The sequence below is a fragment of the Panulirus ornatus genome, chromosome 11 (genome assembly GCF_036320965.1).
Source record: "Panulirus ornatus isolate Po-2019 chromosome 11, ASM3632096v1, whole genome shotgun sequence".
Classification (NCBI taxonomy): Eukaryota; Metazoa; Arthropoda; class Malacostraca; order Decapoda; family Palinuridae; genus Panulirus; species Panulirus ornatus.
In genome coordinates, this window is record NC_092234.1 from 2,733,414 (window position 1) to 2,760,025 (window position 26,612).

The window sequence follows — 26,612 nt, forward strand, 5'->3', positions numbered from 1 at the left end:
ATATATATATATATATATATATATATATATATATATATATATATATATATATATATATATATATATATATATGTGTGTGTGTGTGTGTGTGTGTGTGTGATTACCAATTCATACAGTTTAGGGAAGGAGTTTTCCACTCGCGTGTTTGTGTGTGGTCATGTCATTGTACATTAGTTAATCCACTTATGTATGTCTGAGTTCCTCGTCTGTGGGCAGTGTAGGAACCTGTGAGGCTGTTCTTAACATTAACATTCCTCAGTTGCCACATCTAACAGTTCTTAACATTAACATTCCTCAGTTGCCACATCTAACACCACCTAACTTCGTATTATTTATTCCTTTCATATGTTTACTTCAAATTTTCTTCCATGGTTTTACTTATGTCATTTATTTCCAGTATTCTTAGCGTGAACATGCGTTTCCAGTCTTGTTCGTGGTCGTTCATAATTCATAAAACCACTTGTATTAAACCAGATCACGAGGGGTGATCAAGTCGTTACATAACGAGAAGAAAACGCCCTTGACGTCGTGAATAAATGATCGATCAAAAACCCTCACAGCCCAGCGGTGGCGTCTAGTTAGCACGGGGCACGACCCCTGAGTAGGAAGGGCTACACCATCGTCCCCAAGGGTCGTGCTCGTACGATGAGGAGTTTAAGGGAACTCGGGGAACTGGGCTGTGACTTTCAGATTGGTCTCGCTAAAAGCAGGGGTCAGGGTTCGATCCCTGCACGTGTTAAGGACCACGTCGCTCACTCATTCATTCTTGGATCTTGTTTGTGTTCAATTATTGGTGGAACACGTATAAGTTGCCTACAATCCCCTTCTGTCTTCGTCTCTATTCCTTTCCCTCCTTCAGTCCTCTGCTGTGCTGCACCCTGATCACCCGTCCCGTTGTAGGCAGGGAGTCGTGCTCCTCACCCGCGCGGGAGGGGGCAGCAGCAGCAGCAGGTACTGGTACTACGAAGTGCGCAACTGACCGAGTCCACGTCAGCGCTGCGCCCGCGCCGCGCCGCATCAGGGTCACCCATGTAATCCTCGGGACGTTACGTAACATATGCTATTTTTCATGATTTAAGCCCTTGAGCACAACGGTGTAATAACACGACCCTTGAACACGGCGGTACGATAAGTACGACCAGTGAGCACGGCATTACGTACGTGGATATGATACCTTAACTCATGTCCGAATCCTCCTTACTTGTAAGGTTAAAGGCCACACCATCGTATCCCAGGTTCTACCCGTCTTGCTTATGAATCTGAGCGTTATGCTAGAGGGAATAAGGTCGCTTATAGAATGATTGTGTTACGTAATATTTAGTGGCATGCAAATTCATCAGGGTTAAATATCGTGCACGTTTTTCCTATAAATTGAACAGCTTAGGTTCCGTGATCCTTGATTAGTAAAACTGCCAGTGTTGATCAACGTATCCTTGGACTGCAAGTCATGAACCAATAATACTTGCGCTACTAAGATGAAAGTTTTATGACGAACATTTTGTTAATGCATGAACTTAGGGTATATTGTTAGATATAATGGCCTTCGACTCGAATGGCCATGGAAATAAAAAAAAGTTTTAAAACATTTTAGTAAAACTTTCACAAATTCACAAACTCACATTTACGATATATATATATATATATATATATATATATATATATAGTCTGATAACGAGCTGTCGGCTAAGTATTTTGTATTGTAGGTGACTGGCTATAAATCATGCCCTGCCACCAACATGATTTACTTTTATGTTATTAATTTTTTTGTGTGTTTTGCCTACTTGTATATTAAAAGATATATATCCTTAATATTTTCGGTTATTTATCTAACATTATTCATATTTCAGTGTAATTAACAACTTATGGTACGTAAATTATGATGGAAGTATAGAACATTATTGGAATCCATGACGTCATTTTTCCCATAATGCAAAGTGTGCTGACGTTTCTAGCAAGGCTTGCGTGTCAGGTAATGATTCCTTAATTTCTTTCGTTAAATGAAATTTAATGTTAGTTTGAAGCTGTGCCGCCAACCGTAGTTAGATGAGAATCATTTTGTTTGCATATTAATGCTACTTGTTTATTGGTTTGACGTATAAGCCCATAGTTTTCCTGTTCAGCCCTTGCCACCGGTGGGTGACATGGTAAACTCGGGGAAAAATGTGTTATATAATTTAATTGCACAATGAAAATCAAAATTTGCCCACAAATCTCCATGTCTATTACATAGCTAGAGTATCATGATAACTGTACTGAACCCCTCCGGGATGACTGGTACAGCTCTACCAAATTTGTCCTGACGTAGAATCAGTGGCATCAGATGTCAGGCTGGGGGGCGTCAGCATGGCGATGGAACCGCAAATTCATTGTTTACACGTGGTTTTGTGTGGTGGTAGACAGGTTTTTGTCCGGTGGGTCTTAAAGCAGTGGCTTCCCTTACTGGGGCTGGTTTCCGGCTGTGGAACACAGTGAAAGGGTCTCTTGTAGTTTACATTGTGATGAAGAGCTGTGATAAAAACGACTGCTTTTTGTGTGTGTGCAAATCAGGAATACATTATTTTCAGAGACTTGAGTAATGTTGTATATTATTGAAGTTACTGTTGTAGTTGATCGTGAATGTAGTTTGTTACGAATACACGGACGTGGGCTTCGTCGTGGCCGGCCCCCCGCTAAGCGTGAAATAACGCTATATTCACCCCAGCAACTAAAATCTGCTGGAAAAATAGTGGAATTTATTGCATAATTTCGTAATAAGTGTATCATCGTTAGTATTGACCTTCAGTGAATAAATGTAGGGTAAAGGAAAGCCTCACACAAAGACATTTGGTCGGCGTGAGATTTGTCGGTGTGATGGGCTCCCGGGAGCACAAAAAAAAAAAAAAAAGTGTGTGGCGCGTCCTGAGACCCCAACTGTCGCTCGTTTGCAGTCATGACCGATGTGTGCCATTTAAACTAATCCAGGCACTTTATGGTATTATTATTAGGATTTACCTTTGTGCCCCATCCTACTGTATCAATTGGTTTGAATGAGCGTTACTGCGGCCAGCGTTCCAGTACATTATGATGGCTATGAAGTTTCGATAATCCCATGGAATGATGGCGATGGCATCAGATGAACTTCAATTGTGCGGCCATATTATCCTCATTGTTCGGTATATTACTTGCATTCAAGTACACATTCCTGGCGGTCTTTTATATAAAAACGTTGTCCTTTTCTTTTGTAGTGACCCATATCTCAGAAATTGAAAAAAAAGGACCAAAGATTTAATGTGATGAACAATTCTTATGTAATATTGATGTAATTCTTCAGAGGTGAATGTTAACAGGTAAAATGTAAAACAGATAATTGAATAAAATGATGGGTTGCAAAAAAAGAAAATAGACTTAAGTGATGTTGTTCATTACTGTACTTTCAGTAGTTGGTCTTCTCAGCTTGTGCGCGCGACAGAATTTATGGAAATTGAAATTAAATATCACTTTTAGAAAATAGTTTGTATGTGTATTCGCAGATGTATGTACAGTGTATTGTGTGTGGGTGTTCCTGCAGCGCACGTTAGAGGCATAAAAGCCGTATCGTTGAGATATCTTGTGACATGGTTTTATATTACCCCCACCAGTACCGTCACCCACCCTAGTCAACGCCTGCACACCACAATGCACCTCTACTCCCACTCCCTACCCGGCACCACCACCACTCCGCGCCCTACACACTGCTCGTTGCAGTTCCTTCATGGCCTCGTGGAAGGGCACTTGGGGTTAGAGCATCCTGGTGTGGGCGTCCACCCGTATGATGAAGGGGCCACAGAGTTGCTTAGCTGCTCTTTCTTATCCCTCCCGTCTGACGGCCTCATCCCACTGGATCACGCCTTTAACCTGACCAGTGTGGGCGAGAAGGGTAGTGTCTGGGTAGAGTTGCTAGCAGAGGTGTGTGTGGTGAGAGATGGCGTGGTGGGCGGGAAGGTCGGAGGCTGCCGTGTGGGTGGTTGTGGTGGGACAGGGGTCCTGCACCCCCTAAGGCCACCTTCATCATGGGAAGCATCGTGCAGGACGCTGGGTGGTCCTTCTTTGATTTAATGGATCTTTTTTTTTTCTGTGAATTCTGAAAGTACGAAAATGAGAGCTTAAAGTATTGGAATCAAAATTGTATATATTAGAAAAATGTACGAGTGAAACTGGATCAGTTGAAGATTCCACTTTTTCCAGCGTTTTGTAGGCTAGGCTAGGCTGGGCTAGGTTAGGTTCTGCCCAAATCTGGTCTAACCTAACGTAGCCTTGTGTAGGAAAACTAGGGGGGGGGGGGTCTACATGTATTCATGAAACCTATATGAATAGCCAGTAGTTTTTTTTTTTTGTGATTCCTTGAATTGATCCACTGCTGATGTGTGTTCCGTGAATCCACGATGACCGCACACCACCTCTGTAACTGCCTTCCACGGACATTATAGTGGTAGTTGGGTGGGGGGTGGGAGGGGTCGTGGATTCACGCAACATACATCAGTACTGGATAAACTCAGGCAATCACAGGAGAAAATGGATGCTGGTTATTCACATAGGTTTCATGAATCACCTGATCCCCCACCACGTTTTTCTTCACGAAGCTAGGTTAGGTTAGATTTCATTCGGGTACACATCTGACCTGTCATGTCATGTGAGTTGGTTTAGATGAGAAAGTAGTTTCACACTGCTTAGCAAGGGTAGTTCATTTTGTGTATCGATGGGTGACGGGTCTCTTTCAAGGCGTCTTGGCGCTGTGGGAACTGAGTTCGGTGTTTGTGTCGATCCTACCATCCTCTCCTGTGCCTCTCCCTTCCCCATCTGTCCCACTGGGACACTACAGGTCCTCACGTATTAGGAGGGGGGGGGGGGTTGCCTTGCATGGCTGACTCGCCATCCTACCCTCATGTGACGAGACCTAATGACACAGTTCACGGCCCGTCATCCAGCCGTCCTCACTTCCCTCCCGTGAGGTCATGCAGCTGTCCATTCCTCGTACCCCACGTCATCCAGTGCTTCGGGAAGCATTGCAATGATCTTGATGCTTCGGCGGCTAAGCTCTTGGTGGTGCAGGAGGTCGCCGGACAGTGGACGGTACACGTTCCGGGCTGACGTGATTCTCTCTCTCTCTCTCTCTCTCTCTCTCTCTCTCTCTCTCTCTCTCTCTCTCTCTCTCTCTCTCTCTCTCTCCATTACTAGTGTTATTTGATTATAGTCCCACATGGAGTGATAGCTATGCGTTTACTTCTCTCACTCTGTAAACCTCTTAGGGTAGGACCCTTGCGCATGACTGTACGGCCCTTAAGGCGTTAGATCCAACATTGGGGCATAGTACCCAAGGATTGTACCGTCTTGCTCAAGGGACCTACCGTCGTGGTCAGGGGGTTAAATACCGTGCACCACGTTGATGTATTGGTGTTCCTTCCAACACTACACAGACACACAAGAACCACACCACACTTGCAGACCCGGGGGATCACATTGACTCGTACGAGACAGTCGCCCGCTCCACCACAAAGAAAGAAAAAGAATCCCGTAAAACTGCAACAAAGATAAGGGAAGGCGAACAAAGGCTGGTCCATAAAACTGTTCCGTCTGTAAGAAGCATAAGCCTGTAAGTAAACACTGGCCTCCTCAGCTCTATCTCCTCTGGCGAAAGACCCCATCAGAAATGGGTGGCCCAGCCCGGCGGGAGCTGACGTCTTGAGGCTAACGTTTTCTTGAGCAAATAAACTTTACACCAGAAGGAGACTTTGCGAGGGACGACCTGACCTTTGTGAGCACGGCGGTACGACCCTTAAGTATGATGGTGATCTGACCCTCAAGGGCCAGACCAAGGTCAAGGCCATCATACCCAAGGGTTATACCGTCAGGCGAACTTTCCGCAGAGGATGTCGCCGATAACGTACTGTACCCTCAGCTCTGTCATTGTGGTGGCTACCACTGGTGCGTGGTGTGGAGGGTGGGCCAGGCAGGCAGACAGAGGAGGATAGCGTTAGAGTAGGTCAGGTCAGCAGAAGCCGTCAAGCGTAGCCCGCACACCTGTTCTGACCCACAGTAACCTTTCTCCTCCCAACCCCCCTCCCCATATGGTCCTGGGTGTGTGTTGGCGGAGGGTAGTGTGTGTTGGCGTGATGATGGCGGGGGTTGGTGTGTTTTGGCGTGGTGGTGGTGAAATGAGTGTAGTGTTGGCATGTGTTATCATGAGGATGGTTTTTGTTTGTAGTGTAAACTGAAGGTCGGGTGGGTTGTAACTGGTTACGGGTGTGAGTGAGTGGTCGGGTTGGCTGTTACTGGGCCTTGGTCAAGTACACAAGCAAGTCCAGTGTGAGTATGAAGCTATTCTGGTATAAAACCTAAATAAGATCGCCTTTTTCCGAATCATTCCAGTTGTATTGATCAGTAAACTGTGTGACGTTTGTCGGTTTTATGTGCCTCAGTTTCCCACATAACGTTTGATGAGGCTCTACCTGGAAGAGGAGAGGGAGGGAGTCGTGCGGGCTGACCCAGTGGAACCATGGCGGTCGGAGGTCGCCAGGCCCGAGCCCAGGTGCAGGTCGTCAGTGCAGGCTGCAGACAGGTCAAGGTAGGCAGGTGGTCGGTGTAGCTTAGGGGGGGAAAAAAGGGGACTGGATTGCAGGCAGTGCGTGGTGTTGACGGGTGGCTGGGCAGGATCGCATGATAACCTGCTGCTTCTGGTCTGGTTCCTGTGTTGCTGTCACATTTCGTAAGCTGTTTTTCCCCTTATTCTCAGTATGATTGTAACGCTCTCCCCTTTGGTGGTAAGTGCCAGCTCTAGGACATTGTTACCGGCTATCACGTCCTCCCTCATTTGTATGGAACGTAAGATAACGGAAATCCTGACCCGAACTCCTTTCGCTCCACGTCCGCTGCAGGAGAGGAACGGAATCTTTTTCCATTCCCACGGTGTCCGCACCAACGTATGAGGCTAATTACGGAGGCTCGTGCAAGAGCAGACGGCGCCTGTAATTAGCCGTCCCCCAGTAATTACCGACCAGCTGACCTGATACACAAAGCCTAGTCTCGCTTATCTCCCCCATTGTAGGTCGTTGGTTAATTGCCTTATCAGATCAGAGGTCTGACTGTATCATAATTATGTTTTCATGTTTCTGTTACAGTAATTCTTGTGTATGGTTTCTCATTTGTCGATGATGTAGACTTGTTGACAGCCAGAACCATGATCACGACGGTACGACCCATGAACACGATCATATGACCCGGTATGATGACAAAGCTAGTGACCTGACCGTGTATGAAACCAAGTTATGTCAGATTGATGTATACGTTGTTATCACTTGAACTTTCGGAGGAATAGGATATTTGCATATACAAAGGATGCTTGTAGATTATGTGACAATATTTCTTGAGACTGTCCTGCTGGTACCCGTTGCGTGACACGGGAAATAAGGAAGTGACCGCTAACAGCATGACGGGCGGGAGGGTGGCTGCTGAGTACCCGCCTGGCGCCGTCCATGACCCGTCCATCACCTGTCCCTGCCTCACCCACTGGTATATACTAGGTCCCTTCCTCACCCACTGGTATATACTTCGTCCCCGCCATACCCACTGGCATATATCCCTTTGTTCCTGTGTGACTGAGGCAGTCGGTTTTTGTAGCGTGTTTCTCGTTTTCAGTGATTATGCTTGTATGTTGGTTCGAACCCTAGATTGACGCGTCGGTGTTTGCTGACTCTGCTTGAAGGTTTGGCGTACTGTTGATGCCGGTGTGGCAGTACGCGATGGCTTGATGATGCTAGTGTATGCGTGAGGGCGATGCAGGACATGCCAGACATTGTTCGTTCTCATGATCATTATGTTGGCTCATACCCCGCACCGGATAATGCCGGGGGGGGGGGGGGGTGCGTACATCCCTCCTCCTGCCGTATGGTGCCTGTCCTTGATCACGACGGTGCCAACCTCGCCTGTGATTGCTTGACCTTTGACCTGACTGTGAAGGGTCACGTCAGAGACCAGGCTATCTTACCCAAGAGTCGTACTGTCCTGCTCGGGGATCGTACCATCGTGCTCAAGGGTCGTACAGTAGTGTGCTCAAGGGTCGTAGCGTCGTGCTCAAGGGTCGTACAGTCGTGTTTAAGGGTCGTAGCGTCGTGCTTAAGGGTCGTACTGTCCTGCTGAAGGTGAGGAGGTTGATAACGTCGCTCGGTATTGGAAATATTTTGCCCCAGAGCTGAAGAGAGGAAGATAATGATGTATAAACCAGACTCTCGATTAAAGATTTTTATTTTTAAGGTAATGTTTTATACGTAAAGAAAACGAGATAGTTTTATTTTCAGGGAAGGAGTGAGGTACGGCTGAGAAATAGTTGGGTCTGGTTGTCGAGGAACTGCTCGAAGCTGGACTCTTAAGTTTTGGCTGCTGGTAACCAGATTGACAGCATGTCGGAAATACCAGCACGACAGCCTTCGACCGTCCACACCCCACACATTTCTCGTTGTCTCCGGGGATTAGATTGCTCCCTCGTTGATTTCTTAAGATTAATCATTCCATTTATACATATTTGTTCATATGATCTCAGGTGATTGATTTTAAGAATTTTAGATATTTTCTTCTTGCAGAAATATTTATGGTTTAACTCGTGAAAACTGACAGTCGAGCTTATAATTAATTATGTTTTTTTTCCTTTTCAGGTGAGTATTGTGTGCGGGCGAGGCACCCCCCACGTCATAGCAACCCTCCCTCAGCCAAACCTTCTCCCCCTCTGCCTCCTGCTACCACCCAGCAGGTGGGTGCAGAATAAACAGTTTGCCACATTGTAAGTTCCACGAGCTCCTGTATCGTACTTATACTGGACGTAGCTTTGGTTCCTTTCTTCATGTACATGTATGTATGTATGTATATTATTATTATTATTGATATCAATGTTGTTGTTGTTCGGTTGTGTGTTTGTAGTATAAGGTAAGGTACACTTCCCCAGCCAGGTGGACAGTGGGTCTGATGCTGCAGGACAGCAAGGTTGGACCACATGTTGTTCCTTCTGTCTCTCTTCCGTGTGGTTGTGACCAGAGTTGTAACGCTCTCATGGTTATTTCTGGACCCCATGACCCTGTGTGTGTTGTTCTTTATGTAATGGTGTATATACAGAGCGGAAGAGCGCGTGAACCCGGATATTTAATGTGGAATGCGGATAAGTTGCTGCTACTCTTGTTGATGCTTGGGTCGTCAGGGAACGTGGGGTTCGCATCCCAACAAATCATCCATGTTCGTGTTAAGTAACACAGTTACCCGCACTGTGGGGGTGGGGTAGCAACCCTTTTGTTTACAGCTCTTATCACTGAAGAACGTACGTAAGTGATTTAAAAAAGATGACTGTGTTCTCAGTTGACAGTGATGTTGACGGTGTTGGCTGCCAGGCTTCCTCCCTGTACATGACAACCAAACGTATCTGTGTTGTTTCTTGTTTCCTGAAGTAAACAGTTGTCATGGTGTTGCTCAAGCCGGGAGGTTTGGTCCCTCGGTCATCTTGGATATACACTGTTTGTCCGTCGTAGATGTGTTTTGCTGTTTGATAGTCGGAGTTACTGAAATAAGGTAATTATTTAGAAGAACTCCTTTTACTATTGCTTGTCCCAAGAAACAGAAGTGAAAAAAAGAGGTTGTGGCATGCCTAACGCGTATCGCTTACCGCATCTGGAAGAGAAAGAGGTAAAAGAAAAAAAAATAGTGAAAAATTCCTGATCTTTGTGTCCAGTGGTGAACTGGTCTTGGAGAGTTGAACTTTACGAGTCATTGTTTGGGTCAGGGTTCACTGTGGATAGCGAGGCTGGAGTCACCTGGCCTCGCTAGGCCCAGTCCGCCCATAACGAACTGGTTCGCCGGTCTTGACTTTATGTAGCATTGTGGGCAGCTGTGGCCCACAATACGGCTCATTACGGCGGCCAAGCACCGCCGAATTTCCCGCCAAGACCTGAGACGACGCTGACGTCATCCCGGCCAAAGTTAACAAGGTGGAATTTCTTGACGGAACTGGAGAGGAATCGAACTCCCGCCATTAGTGGTGGAGGAAGTCCGTTTTCTTTTGAAAAAGGAAAATGGGAGGAGGTACCTATACCTTCCAAGACTTGATAGAACGTGCAGTAGAACGTTGATCGTCCAGGCAGAAGAAAAGAATAGAAGAAACAAAGCAAAAGTTTAACGCGATTGTCGTGTTAGGTTAGGTTAGGTTATTTATATATAAGGTTGATCTTACCGGGTAGGTAAAATGATCACTTGTTTCTCCCTCCGCTGCTGAGAAAGCACGACGGTACGACACTTGAGCACGACGGTACGACATTTGAGCACGACGGTTTAACACCTGGGTATGATGGCCGTACCTTTGGCTCACCCTTTAAGGGTCAGGTCAAAATGCCATGTCTTAGGGTTGTCCCGTGCTCAAGGGTCGTACAGTCGTGCTCGAGGGTCGTACCTTGTCTTCAAAAGGTTAAGATCAGTTGTAACAAACATCATCAAACCAAGTACTTCATGCGACCACTGTTCCGTCTCAAAATGGGGACATTTTGAAGTTAGCGAAGCAAGAATCAAGACTTGCGACTTCCATGGCTGGCTGGGTACGACCATTACGATGGGTGGGGCTGGCTGGGTACGACCAGTGTGGTAGACGGGAACCTGTCGCCAGACAGACTGGAGAAAGAAGTTGGCAGGTCGGGGGAGGAGTGTGCCGCACCAGCTTGGCTGCGGGCGCCAACAGTTTAAGGGATCAACGGTATTCCTCGCTGGCAGAGCAATGTGTCAGGCTCCTTCCCCATTGTGACCGACGTAGACAACGCCCTGTGTTATGTTGTGTGTTGACGTACCCATATACTGGTGTTCCTGATTTATATACTTTGTGCCGCTGTCTTGTTTTTGATATTTTCATGCAAATTCGTCTGCCAAGTTTGTGAAATGATACGCAACCGTTGGCTGGCGTATATTTGGTGTGGTTTAACACATGTTTACAAGAGGAGTCGGACCAGAGGTTGTTGATGACGAAGCTCTGGGTCTGTATTGCCAGTTTATACAGACGATCGTACCTTCACCTTACTAATATTATTGTGATGTTTTGACTTGTAGGTTAGGGGGGTAAGGGGGAACCCTCGATAACAGAGAGTCAGGGTAAGGGGTTCCCCTCGCCACCGGGAGACTGAGGGTTGAGGACGGCCCTCGGTGTGGAGAGAGGCTGAGGGCCGCCTCTCAGCACTGAGGTGAGTGGGACCAGTAAAGACTGGCGGGGCGTAGGAGTTGTCTACCTGGTAATTCAAGGGGTCGCTCCTCTGGTGGGTTCATGAACAGCAGGGCTGAGCAGTCTGTGAAGAGTAAGGTAGAGTCAAGCGCTTTATTATCGTGGTTTATATATTTTATTTCATACATATTCGCCATTTCCCGCGTTAGCGTCAAGAACAGATGACTGAGCCTTTCAGGGAATATCCTCACTTGGCCTTCTTCTCTGTTCCTTTTGAAAGAGTAAAACAGGAGGGAATACTTGGGAGGTATTCCCCCCAGGGATATGATTATGATTTATTGATTGACTTACATTTCATCGTTGTGTTGGAGGTGTTGTAGAGGACCGTGGTGAGGGTGCCGGGGACGACAGTAGCTTCGCCCACACTGTAGTAACTTGAGGAGGATTCAGACGAGTGATGTGGGTCATGTTATCACAAGTTAGTGCTGGTGTAATGGGCTATGGCGTAACTATGGGGGTCAGGTCACCGTGGGCTCTTGGCGTTTTTTTTAGAGTGTAGCGTTACTGTGGGGTGGTTACATGGTAGGTGGAGTATGTGGCACTCACGCCAGTAGGGGACGCTTTAGGTCGACCACCCCGAGAAGGTCGCTACCCTAACAAGGGCGGCAGTCGAGTACCCAGGGAATGGTGGTGTCTGCCTAGGGCCTTGTTGGTACTGTCGGGTCACGTGACGTCTTCAGCGCGGCTCTCATTCACGGAGGAGTCCGGGGCGTCGCCAGGATCCAGCTGTGTGGTGTGGCCAGCCAGGCCTCAAGCTGCACGTAGCAGTCATAATGGCACTGTAGGTCTCGACCTGCGACTGTCGTGCTTACCATACAGGAAGTACCTCAGTGGGAACTGTTGACTTTGACGATAGCGAAAGATCATTTTCAATCGTCACAGAGGAAAAATTACCCTGGATAATTCTTTAGACTTTTAAGATTACTATTTTTTTTTCACTTTACTAGTTATTATATTTAGTTTTTTTATGCGGCGAATCAGACACAGTAGTGGGAGCAGCAGTGACCTGGGAGACGTTGTTGCCATTGTCCAGTGCTACCCCTCAGTGAGGTAGCCGCCGTACACCGTGACCCCCAGCCAGGGAAGCTAGCCAGGCTGTCCGTCTTCTGTGATGGGCCGTGTCAAAGGCTTTCTCGTCTCCCCCAGAACACGCAGCGCGCTCACCTCTGCTATTCTGAGTCATGCATGTACAACTCCAGGAGATCCACGTTTGTGTGTGTCTCACCCTCCTCTCCATTCATTTTTCTCTGTATCCCGTCCTCCGTTTTCTCTCCCTCTTTATCCCCTCCACCCGCCATCCATTTTTTTCTCCCTCTTTTTCCCCGCATACGTTAGCTCCCCCGATCGTATCAGTGACTCTCACCTCTCCCTCCCTTGCCTGACCTCTCCCTGGCTGGGCTTGATGGTCTGTAAAGTAAATAAACGGTGAAGAATGAGACGCCGGACGATGGCGGCTTGCTGGTGCACACACACACACACACACACACACACACACACGGCATGTGTACACGGCAGTAGGTGTACACATTGATACCGAGTGACTGATATCGCTTGTAATATTTGGTGGGTCATGTTTGGGGTCTCCTGCACTAGTCTCTTGTCGTATTGTGGTGTGTGCGTCATTAGAGGCGGTTTTCCGTGGCGGGTCTCATTCAGACGTTGTTTGTGGTTAAGATTGCGAGGCTGATGTTCAAACGTGAACGCCTCATGATGGGAAAGTATGAGGTGAGGTTTTGTCACAGGACGCAGGGGCTGTTGCACGACACGAGTCGTTGTGAAAGATGATATTGAGTCGGGAAATGCTATGCAAGAGTTAGCCAGTTATATTGTGCTGAAGAAGGAAGTGTAACATGGTGGTAATATATCAGTTTGTAGGTAAGTCAGTCTCTCTCTCTCTCTCTCTCTCTCTCTCTCTCTCTCTGAAAGGGTTGATCCTGGCAGCACAATGAGAGGTGATTGGGTCATGGCGCCGTCCCGCTGTTGGTACCCAGACCAATCACGTTTCATCATTGTTATGACGTCAAAGTGGCTGGCATGGCCCGCATGCCTCTAGACTTAACTGATCTTGTATGTATACTTTACGGCTCACATCTGATATGTATACATATCCAGTGTTTATGTATACATATCCAGTGATTATGGTTGATAAGTGTTGCTCTCTGCCTGGTGATCCTCCGGCATTTACCCTTATCATAACGTTATTCCCGTCATTTTTTCCTTCTCATACTAGAGCCTCTGTTTTATCTCCTGTGTTTGTTGTTATTTGGCTGGAGAATGGCCCCCTCCGGGCCCACACCAGGACAGGGCCTGGCGTATCTAGTAATAATCTAAAGTGGCCGTGGATGTCGGCGCCTCACCATCCGCTATTCTTAGGCAAATTGGAGACGGGTCTTGAATGGCAGCTCTCATGGCGCGAGTGTCGTGGGCTGGAGGGGGGTTGTGGCAGTGTGGTCGGCAGCCACCGGTGTAGCTCGGCCTTATATTGTACGACACTACTGATACCGGATTCTTTACCTGATTCTCCTGTACTGTTCAGACGTTGCCGATGCACATGTGGTAACCGCCGATAATTTATTGGTTTCTTGTAGCCATGGCTGCCGGGTGTTTGTTGTACGTAGGAAGGGTACAATTCTTCGCTGTTGTTATCCCGTTGAGTGGCCACAGTTACTGTTTTATGTGCGGCTCTCACCTCGGAAGGGTACATGAACTAACTTGTGAACGCCAGAATCATTGTCCGCCCCCATGTACTGTCAGAGGCGATACACGGCTTTGGTTTGTTGCAGGGCCAACCATATGACGCTCTCAGGATGAGATCGTCGTATATTTGGTCGCTGAGACCATTTTAAGTGAGTGAGCACTAGCAGCCCTCCTCAGTGTGCCTCAAGCTATCTTGAAGTAAGGCGATGCTACCCCCGACCCTAACGGTATGACCCGTTGGTATGATGTGACGTTTGACCTTGACCACGCGTAAGGGTCAGGTTAAAGGTTAGATCAGGTTTTTACACCAAAGAGTCTTATCATCCTATTTAAGGAGTTAATGCGAGGATACAGGATGTTAAAGTGCTGTGAAGGGGCCATGATCCGGAGACCTGGATGAGAACAGGAGGAGGAACAGAGAGTGCGGATGTGCAGCGGTTGGGGCTTGACTCTCTGACTGCAGGGAGGTTTAACGAGGCACCAGGATGTCCACCAGACACGCAAGGTTCGCCCCTACACCCGTGCATCATATGGTTTGTTTTCATGATCCCCGTCTCACAAGATGGCCCCCATGTAAGACGCTGTTTTTACGTGCCTGACTTGTGTATTGCCGCTTTACTGTTTGCATATGAATCCAGATTTGTTTGTGTTCGTCTAACCGTGGTTTGGATTTGGAGGAGTTGATGCGTCTGGCGTGCGTGGGAAAACTCGGGTTTGTTTTTAAAATGTTCATGTGGTGCATGTTGGTGGATGGCTTGTGGTCCTCGAAGTTTTTTCTCTTTACTCTCTAAAATATGGATGATATTAATTATCGTTGTCATAGGAATGAGGAACAATGATTGGCTCGTTGGTTACTGCTTGTTTTTGGCTATCACAAAAGATCGTGACGCAAACGTGAGGTCATTTCATTTGACACCTGTGATGAACTCTGACCTCGCAGTGCCTGACTCACCACTTAATAGTTACACTATTTCCATTCGTTATGGAAGCTGATGTTTTACGAATCCTTGACTGACTTTCGTAAGAACCACAGAGAAGCGATGATCACGGACAGATCAAGTCTACCAGCGGACCACAGATGATCTCATGTAATTTTTGATGGTGGAAAGTTTATAACTAGCCAGTGGTGAGGTGACCTGCCTGAGATGGTCATGACTTCAGACGCAGATCTGATCAGCCGACATCTCCCGGGTCTCGGGCGAGAGGACAACAGTAGAGGCGTCAGTAGGAAGCACTGTACAACCCGTCTGTTTCATGATCCACGGTGAAACTGCCAGGTACCACCACCATCATCTCAGAAATGTCAGGTCAGAGGTCACGCCGCCGTCATAACCAGGAGTTTCACCGCGTTAATCAAGGGTCGTTACGGTCGTCCTGGTTACGAAAGTAACTGTAGCGTAGGAAGGAGGATGAGAATGACCCTACATACGCACAGGTCTGGTGGCGTGTCCCCTTGCAACATTCTTAATGACGTTAGAAATAACAGAAACAAATAATTACAGTATGTCCTTGTGCTGCCCACACGACCCGCTCGAGGGAGAACTGATCATGATGTGGTAAGATGTGGGTCAGACGTGAGGGTCAGCTGAGGAACCTTGGACTGGCTGAGAGAGGGAGGAGGTCTCCACCTCCCTCCCTGGTGGGGCACCGGTGCCGTGGCTGTGGCACCTGCTGGGGGGAAATGTGATCCAGACTCTCTATAACCTCCTTACATAGGACGTCTACCTCTCAGAGCCTCAGGAAAAATGGGATACAGGGTTTCCTTAATCCCCGTTTTCCTTCAGATATACAGCTGTCGTGTCTTCGCTTGACTTAGCTGTACGTAAGGTGATCTCGCTTGCTTCAGATGTGGCTGTCTTAGGTGTACATCAAACTAGGAGTCACATCACACGCTAATCACCTTCGTCCCGCTTGAGATACTATGTCTGTTGTATCACCATGAGGACGACTGGGATACCCGGTACCCAGATGATAAGTTTAGGGTTCCTGGACGTTGTATGTCACTAAGTGTTGTCTTGTGTGTCTCACCTGAGTTGGCCACCCCAGAACTAGACTGTACGAGGTGTCTCCCCCTTCCCTACTCAGAGGAGTAACGTTTCCCAAACATTTCAATTATAAACACGAGGTTTCTTTATCGTCCACCATCCCTCCTCTCACACAGAAGATAACCAGTCAACCAACCAATACTGAAATTTCATCCTCCTCCTCCTTGTGTTGACCATCGCATGAAAGAAAAGTCTGGGTTGTGGGTAGTGCCCTTGTGTCCAGTTCTACCCACTCGCTGACCCTGGTTGACCTGTACCCATTAATCCCATTGACCTTTACTTCAGAGCCAAAGAAACATGTATTCTTTTATACCCAAGACTCATTAGGTTCGAACCCCCCAGTAACCTCCGTGACTTGAGTCTGAGACACTTGGTTCTTGACCACTTGCTGGTCGGCTGGCGGACGTGTACGGTACTGAACATCTTGACCCTTTCACCACGACCCCGGGGGCATCATTGCCAGGCCCGTAGTGCTGACACGGTCATAAAAACAAACGCGTGGACGGAAATTGTCTTCCCATACGAGGCAGATCCTCAACACGCCTTCACACTCGCGCCCAACCTCCCTCACCATGTTATCATCCTGCCTTCCTCACCATGTTATCATCCTGCCTCCCTCACCATGCTATCATCCTGCCTCCCTCACCATGTTATCATCCTGCCTCCCTCACCATGCTATCATCCTGCCTCCCTCACCATGTTATCATCCTGCCTCCCTCACCATGCTATCATCCTGCCTCCCTCATCATGTTATCATCCTGCCTCCCTCACCATGCAATCATCCTGCCTCCCTCACCATGTAATCATCCTGCCTCCCTCACCATGTAATCATCCTGCCTCCCTCACCATGTAATCATCCTGCCTCCCTCACCATGTTATCATCCTGCCTCCCTCATCATGTTATCATCCTGCCTCCCTCACCATGCAATCATCCTGCCTCCCTCACCATGTAATCATCCTGCCTCCCTCACCATGTAATCATCCTGCCTCCCTCACCATGTTATCATCCTGCCTCCCTCACCATTCATAGTTTTTCCACGTCTTGTTTTGTTTGGCAAGGTACGACGCTCGCCATCAACTCTGTGTCCAGCTTTCCTTTACTTGTTCTTCTCATCTACTGGCACACTTCCATCCATCATCGTCAGCATATGATCTGCTGTGTCTTCCCTCACACCAAAACATTTCTCAGGAGTAGTTACCGTCATCTTCCTCAGTCTGCTGTGTAGGTCTGCATCCTTCTTGTAACACGGCGCAGACTAACTGTTTGGAAGAGCTTTTGTGATGGTGGGGGTGTTGGAGATGACGGCACCCAGGTTATGGTGGTGGTGGTGACGGGGGGGGGGGTCACACGGCCAGTGCCGCACACTGCTTCGTTCCCCACCACCCCCCGCCCCCACCCCCCCCCGCCGGAAGTCAGTCCATCTATTTTTAACCTTTTCTTCCTCTTCTTGTGTGCAACATCCATCTTCTCCTCCTCAGACCTTAGCTCGAAAACCCGCCAACTTGTTTACGTATAAATGGTATAAACCCACCCACGTCATCACCTGCCCACCATCCGTGTAGGTATAGACGTAAAAACTTGTGGATCAGCTGAGACATCGCTGTTGGTGCTCTCTAAGGTCAGTGGACCTACGGCTTCATCGTGATCACGTTCTTTGCGCTTGGTAGCCTGGTCTTTGACCAGTCTAAGGTCAGGCTGGGTCGCACCGCCGTGCCCAAGGGTCGGACCATCATGCCCAAGGGTCATGCTGTCGTCCCTAAGGGTCATGCTGTCATGCCCAAGGGTCATGCTGTCGTGCCCAAGGGTCATGCTGTCGTGCCCAAGGATCATGCTGTCGTGCCCAAAGGTTTTGATTGCCTGACTGATGACGGGGGTTACACAGTTGGCAGGAGTGGTCCCTTCCCTAACCCTGGTGTACTCTGCCTCGCGTCGTTCCCTGTGGGAAGTACACACACACACACACACACACACACACACACACACACACACACACACACACACACACAAGATAACGTTACCTGTGTTATTCATGCCTCTTGGGGAATAGTTTTTCAAATGTTTTCAAGTAATTTTCACTTCGTAGGTCAAAGAACATAGCTAAACCGTTTTAGTTTTTTTTCCCCTGGTTGAGTGGGATGGCGTCTGGAAGAAACTAACAATATCTGTCATTGCACTCGTGCAATGTCTCGCTGTCATGCATAATGATACGAAACTAAAGATTCCCTTCTTGTGTTTGGTTTGAGTACTACAGAGGTACGTTCAGGGAAGAATGGGGGGGGGATGTCTGGGGTACGAGTGTGTGTGTGTGTGTGTGTGTGTATCTGGGAAGGAGGAAGGAGTGTTGGGTAGCTACGTGCAGGCGGTCGGGCGGGCGCTCACACAGGACACAGTTCCCATGGGCATCCCAGACCACCTCCCACACCACACATTGCCTTATGTGGTCAGGCATTGACACACTCCTGCACCCTCATACCTAACCTTCAGTACACACACGCACACACACTCTCTCTCTCTCTCTCTCTCTCTCTCTCTCTCTCTCTCTATATATATATATATATATATATATATATATATATATATATATATATATATATATATATATGTGTGTGTGTGTGTGTGTGTGTGTGTGTATTCTGTGTTCTTATATAGGATATTTTAAAGTTTGTCACACATTTCATTGTTTCTGAGCATGTCACGGTGCGACCCGTGGGCCCACATCCCCGCAGTGATGGTCATCTGCAGACTAAAGTGATCTCGGTTGACATCATCGTGTGTGTATGTGTGTGTGTGTGTGTGTGTGTGGACCTTGGGATGAGAGGAGAGATGCGTCACATACCAGACGTAGGGGAGGGAATCTGGAGTGTTGTAACGCGACAGATGCGTCAGGTCGTAAGGGTGATGACTCGGGGCAGCGCCTCATGAACACGACATTGGAATTACTGGAATCTGTCGGGAAGATGATGGGTTCAGACGTCGAGAAGTAGGGCAACAACAGAAATGGTAACACTGAAGTAAGGCAACAACAGAAATGGTAACACTTAGAATGTTTTTGTTCTGTGTCGGCTGGATTACAGGATTGCACTGTGCCTCAGCCAGCGGGGACCAGGAGGTGGTTTAGTCAGTGAAGGTTCAGAGGATCATCACGTCTTCATCGCTTCACTAAAACAACGTGATTTACTGGACCCACGCTGCACACTCGTATATCAGTACTCGTTAGAACATAGGCGCTGGAGATGTACACATGGGGAAAAAATGAAGGTGTGGTTATTAATGAACGTACTGAGACATTCACCTGTTATGATGTCTAACTGGGCACGGTAATAGACATGAATTTTTGTTAAGATCAGACATATAGGAAGTCGGAACCGTAGAATATATATCCTGGGCCTACGTCAGCCCAGCAGTGGTCAGTTGCTGTTGAATTCAGTTGTATTCATTAGTGCGTGCGTGCGTAGGGTAAGCAGGTGTCATGAGTGTGCGTAGGGTAAGCAGATGTCATGAGTGTGTACATGAGTTCATGTGTAGGGCGTCTGCAGAACATGGGCCATGATGGTTTATCGTGTAGTAGAGTAACACTTGTTACTATTATTATTATTATTATTATTATTAATGCAAGTGTTCTCGTGAAGTGTTTGCATGTGTCCCCACCCTAAAGTTTGGACATTTAGCACGCGTTTATCTGCTGTTTCACGCTTGTATGGAGACCAGCCACTCGAGCATTGGCTGTTGTGGTACCTCCTCCTTTCTTCGAGCAGTTAAGCTATGGAATGCTCTAGCTTCTGTCTTTCCTCTTCACATGATCTTTCCTTCTTTAAGAATCACAATCAGGTCTTCTGCGGAGCCCTGGTTTACTTTTCCTCCCTGTCTCTCCAACATTTTTCTTTCGCCTAAGATGGCCTTGATTGTCCGAGCCATGTCGGTCGGTCAGTAAAGAAGAAAGTTTGGTGCATTGATTGAGGGAACGACAACAATTGTGCAGTATGTATGTATAGCACAAGGTCAGGAGGTGGCACTAGGCGTTGGTAAGTTGGAGCGGTTGAAACACACAACAGGACCGTGTTGTTTGTAGGCTGACACTGTTGCCTGGCTTACGTGTTGCTCGCACGCTTCCCATGTGGGCCGGCCCTTCATGCCCGGGTTTAGATTTCCCTTGTGTGTGGGGAAGGACACTTTCTGTGTGTTGTGTGGGGCGGCACCACCAGCAAGGTCACAAGTTATGTAGGGTCATGTGCTGGACACAGCTTCGCTTACGGGTGACCTCAGCATTAGGGATTTTGTAGGTTTTAGGTCCACTTCAGTACTGGAGCCCTGTGTCTCGGGTCACTTCCAGTAGCGGGTCTTGCTGCTCGTGGAGCACTTCCAGTACTGAGATGTGGGTGTGTGTGAATGTAGGTATGGGCATATGGGTGGATGGTTGTATGTGTCGGCTTCTGCTGTCGTATGGGCCATTCGGGAGCTCAGCTTTAACCCCCTGGCCGGTGTAGGTCCTGGAGATGCAACCGTCGCTCCTCACATCAGTCACGTTGCTGAATGACCAGCATATGTGCCTCACTTAACCTGACCACGGCAGATCTCACGTGCTAGTTATTGTAGTCTTGCCATACAGACTGCTCCATCAGCAGGGACTGAGAAGACCCGGAATTGTGAGAGTAATTTCTCTTACTCTGATGATGGCGCTTTTGTTATACTGTGATGGTACGCGTGTTACTCCCGCAGGGAGTTATCTTGGAATGCAGCCGAGTGGCCAGCCATCAAGGCCTTCCAGTAAGATAAGTCCAACTTCATGTCCAAGGTTAACACGGCTGGAATGTAGGGGTAGGTTAGCTGCACTAAACAAGTACTGTAATAAACATCGGGAGTTGGAAGATGATACAATGTTGAATATCTTTACTGATCAGCAGAGCTTCAGACAAATACCTAGTGGGGGGGTTAAACCAGCCCCCAGAGTGGACCTGAGGTCAAGGTTGTGAACACCGAGAGAACCCCGGCAGTGAACCAATGGGTTGGATGTGAATGCCTGCGGTGATCCATAGAGAGGAGGATTTCAACCCCGGCAGTGATCCGTATGCAGGATGTGAACCCCGGCAGTGAACCGTGTGAAGCCTATTGCCTGAATCCATTGTGGTGCAGTGAACCTGAGCGAGGGTATGACCTGCACGTAAAATGAAACTTAGTTAGATGAGGAGACCTGGCGGTCTGAACCCCGGAACGTGGGGCCAACTTTGGTGTTCAGTTCCCGGGTGAAGCATGATGAAGTATATGTTGCAGGTTGAGTGAGGTTGGTGAGTTACCGGTGGATGTAAAAAGACTTGACCATTTTATGTGGTATATTGCCAGTAACTGTAGACTGAGGTACCCGTATAGTGTGGTGGGTTAACTCTGGGACCTGGGCTGATACCCATCGAGTGTTGGTTTGAGTTACCCGTCAAGTGTGGTTAGTTACCACACCTTGGACGGTGGTGGGGAAGCCCTAGCACCCTGCTGTCCCCTGGGATGGTGGCAGGGATGCCCTGGGACTCTTGCTGACCCCTGAGGTGATGGGGGGGGGGGGGGTTAGGTTAGGGTAGGGCCACAGTGGCGCCGGCCGGCCATTGTCTACCCCCAGACGGACGGTGCAGGGGCTCCTCCTGCCCGGCTCACCACCCAGGCCGTTTACCCGAAATCCCACCAGTCCCTGGTGGAGGCCGGGCCCTCCAGCCTCCGGACCTGATCCGATGAGGGTCCTCTAGCCCTCCACTCACCAGAGCTGGGATGAAGAGGCCCTCCACATTTCCTGACCATGGTGGAGGAAAGAGGCCCTCCAAACACCAGATCTGGACTGAGGAAGCCCTCCACACAACAGACCCAGGTGGAGGAGGGAAACTGGTAATGTGTTGTCACAACGTTCTGGTGCTCGAGGAAGTTGTGTCTGCAGGAGGCATCATTCTCCGGCCTGACCGTGGCATACTCTTAGGTGATAACCTACTCGTTACTGGTCGCAGGAGGTCCCCACCTGTAGAGCTTTGGTTTGCAGCCGACTTGGTCCCGTAACCAACTTGAGGCGGTATTGTTTACTGGTCACACGGTGCCGAGTACGACCAGCAGGTTGAGCATGAGGGCACGGCCCTCCAGCCCTCTACTTCCGTCCGTCTGCCGTGGGGCATACGTACCTGTACCCCTTAGGAATCCCTATGATGGCACAGCCTCTAACCCTGGGAAACTGGGATATGTGTTTAGAAAGTTAATGGTTTGAAGACGTCACCTCACGTGGGTGTGGGAACTGTCGCCCGCTTAAGAGTCTAGATCATCTGACCCAAGACTCGTACCGCACGGTCGTGCGCACGTACTGGTTTAGATGTAACTCTGTTCGTAACGCTATCTCGCTAATTCGGGAAATAGCGAATATGTATAAAAAAAAAAAAATATATATATATATATATATATATATATATATATATATGTGTGTGTGTGTGTCTGTGTGTATATTGGTCATGCGAAGGTGGTTGAGTACTGACAACCCATCGTCAGTACCATCTTGACCTCTTCCTTTCTCTCCCTCTTGCTCTCCTCTCGCCTGGGAGAGCCCCTCAGCCCTTTCTACGAGGGGGTTAAGAATGCTTACTCTCTCCTTCCATTGGTTAGAACACGACCTTTCTGTCATTTATGATATTTGTGATGGGCCTCTGGAGTGGTCAGAGGGCTGAAGTAGTCGGGTGGTTGACAGTGGTTCATCAATTGATGAAGTGGACGTGAGGGTGGCAGGTGTGGAAGCAGGGGGTGAGGGATGTCTTTAAGTACCCGGACGGGGGGGGGGGGGGGGGGGGGGGGGGTTAAAGGTGAGGACGGGTATTTAGCGAGATCGCTCGTGAAAGTGGATCCTGATTTGGACATTCTTTAACCACTTGAGCTGGACGGTACAGCCCAGGGGCCAGGCCATCGTCATACGCCAGGGTCACACCGCACCGTCGTGGTGTTGCCGAAGAGCCATACTGTGGAACAAGAGGTTTAACCTGCTGCCTTAAGAATATTTCCTACTTGTAAACTATGACCTCCACGCTCGGTCACCTGCTGAACCAACCGATGGTCATGATGGAGATGTGGTGGTTGTGGCGAATTGTCTTCGTTAGACGTATTTCATATACAGCCGTCCAAGGTAGGGATAGTATAAGGATGTTCGTTGTACTGCGTATCTGTGGCTAGTAACGCTGTGTGGTTAACACTAAGTGCTGTGCGTGTGTTTGCAGGCAGACGTCGACCCTGTGGTGCGCCACCGGGGCGAGTGTGGCGCCAAGCCTCGTGTTATGCACCTTACACATGCCGCCTCACGAACCCTCGGACGCCCATGTGACCGCTTCGTGTACACGTCGTCGAATGTCGTTACCTCCTGGATACCGTCCAAAGCTCTCTCCGATCTGTTCTGAGTACGATGGTGTAGCAGATTACTGTAAACGGCATCATAACTAGTGTGGTATCCTTGAACGTGGTCATGCGGTTAAATTCCGGAGAAAAGGTTTGTTGGAGGGAGGGAGATGAGGGAGGATGCTTGGTTGCAGACAGGGTGAGGCACAGGTAGGGGCTGCCTGGGGTCCTCGGCGCCGTAAAGTTGAGGAATGTCTCCATAACAGCGTGAAGAGGCGCCACCGGTGCTGACGGCGCCCGGGTCGAGGCGCGCACACAGCACCATGATTGTGATTGTCTTCAGGGTGGGGGGGGGGGGGGGGGGGGCGTGCACAGTACCTGGTCATCATCCCAAACACTGTCCCCGCGCCCTTCAGGGTGCCTCCCTACCTGTTGCTAGAGGCAAATGGGGGTGACGGTGATGGCAAGAGGTCAGGTATTGCTGCTGGCTGTTGCAGGGGATGCCTGGCTGGCAACTGGTGGCGGCAGAGGAACGTAGGTGGCAGGCTGGTGGCAAGAGAGAGTGGGTGGCAGGCTGATGGTGGCAGAGATCTCTGGGGTGGAACTAACATGGTTGGCGCCATGGATCTGGGCCCCTTTCACAGAGGGTGCCCGAACACCCTGTCATAACCACCACTGCAACACACACTTAGCCTGCCATAACCTCAGTGGTCTACCGAGATAACTTAAGCGGCAAAAAGTGGTCAGTGCGGATTATTTCTGTCAAGCTTGTCTGTCTCAGGAGAAAGACGGGTTGTGAATATTCATTGAGGGCCGGGAACGTGTGACAGATGAGCGGGGAACCCACAGTCTCTGGCGTTTCCTACAGAAGTTGAAAATCTCTCTCTTGTAAACATATTGTCTTTACACTTTACATATAACACTTAAGTAAAACAGAGCTCACACGACACGTTCTACATAACCCAAGTTTGTTTTTGTTCTGTTTTTTCTGCGGTGAGAGCTACGCGTTAGACCTGCCTTTTTGGTAGTCTCGTCGTAAGTATTGGTCTGGATGTAACTGTTTTTCCACGTTGGGGCGATACCCAAGTTGAGGTTCACCACTGGTGTCGGCAGACGGGCCATGGAAGTGTGATTTGGGGGGGGGGGGGGGATGTTGAGGAAGTTGATGCGGGTCAGGCGGTCGTCAGGTCTGGCTTCACTTGCTGCGGTCAGCCAAGTAGAATTAAAAGAGCGAGGCGCCAGGGAGGGTAAGGTTCAGCCTGGCTGGCCCTTCCTGCAGACAAGTGGCGCCCCATCTGGTCTCTCTCTCTCTCTCTCTCTCTCCTCAACCCTTCATTCCCGCACATTCCGTTCCCACTGACGCATCCGTGACGCGGGCAGGCAACAAAAGTTTCCTTTTTCCTGGTGGTTTCAAGAACCCGCCTGGCCGGCTCCTCGTATAAGTAGCCGATTAGCGCGTTCTTATCGCTTGTGCAGCCGGATTATTACGGATTCCTGGAGCGTTCGTACCGTGTAATTTTCATTTGGATTTTGCTGTGATGCGGAGTGAACCGACTGGCTGGGCGGGAGAGGCTTAAGATGGTGGCGTAGCATGATGGTACCATCATTCACCTTACCATCTGTGCTGTACATACCCTCATCGCCACGATCTTAGTTCACGCTTCGTCTTTCAGTTTGTCTCGCCTCAACGGTACGACCCTGAGCCATCACACCTATAGATCGTACCATCGGACGTCGAGGGCCGTACCGTCGTGCTCGAGAGATTAGGTAGTTGTGTTACATTGTCAGTTTTTGCATCATATGCCTTCCCTCGTGTGTTGCTTTATTCTGGCCGTTCACAACGAGTCAGACAGACAGACAGTTATGTCAATTGGTAAGTCTACAGGAAGGCGCCCGACTCGTTGGGTAGGTATGACGTAATGAATACTAAGTGAATGAATGCAGATGATACTGTGTGTATGTGAGGTGGGTAGTGTGTGTAGGGGGAAGAGGATAGTCTCCATGTTTATGTTAGAATGGAAGGGAGTGTGTGGCGCAGGGAGAGAGTGTCGTACAGGGAGTGTTTGTGCCACAGGGAGAGTTGTGGTGCAGAGGACAGGCAGCGGCCAAGAGATTCGCTTTACTGACATTATATGTGCCTCTTTAGTTATACAATAAGTAAACAGGTCTTCATCTGTAAAAGAAAAAAAATGTCTACTCATTTCACATTAATCCATGAGTTTCTCGTGCACTGTAACAGCCTCGTTAGACTGGACGAAGGGGTTCGAGGTAGCCAGCATTCTGGACAAAGGGACAGACAGATTCTACCTGAGATGAAAGGACGGGTTACCCACCCACCGTCCGTGCCTGTCATTCGGAGGTCTTCAACTTTCTCCTGGCGTTCAGTTTGTGCTTGAGTCGGTCGTGGAAGCCGGGACCCCCAGAATCAAGTGAGGGTCTGTAGTCGTACATAGTACGTGTGGTTAGTAACCTGCTAACCTCTTGAGGTATGATGCCCCTGGCCTTGGACGACCCTTAAGGGTGAATTGCTAAATACGATTTTCTTAACGTGTTTGGACTAACAAAAATTAGTTTTGTTTCAGTATTATGACGCTTGGAAAGGGCAAGGAGAGATAAGGTGGGGTAACATTCTGAAACGTCGCCCTTTTCTATCGCAGAGAGATTATATAGCCTTATATGGTCCAGCTTAAGTTGATCCCCTCCCTTATCCAGACTGTTTCATCATCCGGTCTTCTCATGTACCACTTAAAATTGTTCTCGTTTATATAGATTTATTTTTTGTTTACGGAGACATGCGTGTACATTGAATACATGACTACCAATGTAGATCGATTTTTCGTAACTTTGATGTATGGTTCCTTCTGTTGTGACTGTTGACAGTAGCTTGAGATAAGTGTATGATGCGGGATTGTTGGTGGTGTATTATTACTATGTAATTATTTATCAGTAACAGATGCAGGAATCAATTCTTGACTGGTACTGCCCCAGGTGGTATGCCCCTTAGGTTGCCTCTGCACCTTGTGTTCCCTAGGGCCAGTGATGGCGACGTAGGCGCCCCTGGTGATGCGGGTGGCCAGCTGGTGACACCCTCCATCCGGCTGGTTTTGTTGTGGGTATGGCTGCACAACTCGTTAAGATTAGAGAAATTATGACTATGTTTGAAGTAATGAAAGTACCTTAAACCATAACTACGCTTGAAGATATTTTAACGCATGTTAATTTCATTGAAACATACATAAATTTCTTGCCTTTCTCCACCATCAGTTTTACACGCACGTGA

At 48.5% G+C, this 26,612-nt stretch overlaps 1 protein-coding gene and 1 long non-coding RNA gene across 11 annotated transcripts in view; both read left to right on the forward strand.

The window, feature by feature from the left end:
* The window catches only part of GEFmeso (Guanine nucleotide exchange factor in mesoderm), a 360,741-nt gene that overhangs the window by 317,033 nt on the left and 17,096 nt on the right, over nt 1-26,612 (forward strand). The gene's annotated exons all lie outside the window — the stretch shown is intronic.
* LOC139751191 (uncharacterized) lies at nt 1,922-26,612 on the forward strand. Of its 2 annotated transcripts, none has more exons than XR_011713300.1 (3): nt 1,922-1,969; nt 26,321-26,441; nt 26,597-26,612. It is a non-coding gene; the product is annotated as an uncharacterized lncRNA (long non-coding RNA). The 2 variants fall into 2 exon arrangements; XR_011713301.1 differs by having other exon boundaries at nt 26,321-26,445; nt 26,597-26,608.